Source organism: Macrobrachium nipponense, chromosome 4 (genome assembly GCF_015104395.2).
Source record: "Macrobrachium nipponense isolate FS-2020 chromosome 4, ASM1510439v2, whole genome shotgun sequence".
NCBI classification, from domain to species: Eukaryota; Metazoa; Arthropoda; class Malacostraca; order Decapoda; family Palaemonidae; genus Macrobrachium; species Macrobrachium nipponense.
This window is the reverse complement of record NC_061100.1, coordinates 123835321-123835777: the sequence shown is the minus strand read 5'-3', so window position 1 is coordinate 123835777 and position 457 is coordinate 123835321. Positions and strand designations below refer to the sequence as shown.

At 47.3% G+C, this 457-nt stretch overlaps 1 protein-coding gene across 3 annotated transcripts in view; it reads right to left on the bottom strand.

The window, feature by feature from the left end:
• LOC135211121 (extracellular matrix protein A-like) overlaps positions 1-240 on the bottom strand; it is a 22926-nt gene extending 22686 nt beyond the window's left edge. The window contains exon 1 of one of the 3 annotated variants that reach the window (XM_064244232.1): positions 162-240. The gene's annotated coding sequence lies outside the window, so the exon portion shown is untranslated. Of the gene's footprint in view, positions 1-135 lie in introns of all 3 variants that reach the window. The other 2 variants (XM_064244234.1, XM_064244233.1) reach the window with 2 other exon arrangements.
• Positions 241-457: the final 217 nt, after the last annotated feature.

Genomic DNA, 457 nt, shown 5'->3' with positions numbered 1-457 from the left:
ACTTGAAGCGTTCTGTGCCAGCATTTTTTATACACTTAATGTACTTGAACTCATCTCGTCTTGCAAGTTTTTCATGTTTTGTGCGAAAGAAAGCTCGGTTTTCCACTGAATCCTGAAAACTGAAAATCGATCAACCTCGAGGATACTAAGTCACTTCTTACGTCCTGATCCGCGGAATGCCAGTCACTCTTTGTTACACTTTACAACACCCCACCTTCCCACGTCTGTTTGAGGGACTGTTTACCAGGACTCCCCGAGCGGGACTCCTTTTGTATGCACACATCTCAGGGCGCTGACCCCTGCTCTTGGGCTGTAGGGAAGGGGGCGTTCGTACTTCCGCGGTTCTCCCTACGGGTGATTTAATGTATCCCGTCATCATTTCGTATCATACTGGGCATGACAACCAGATATTTTTCCATGTTGAGATGCTTCGTTCCCATCTCTCCAGGACCAGATT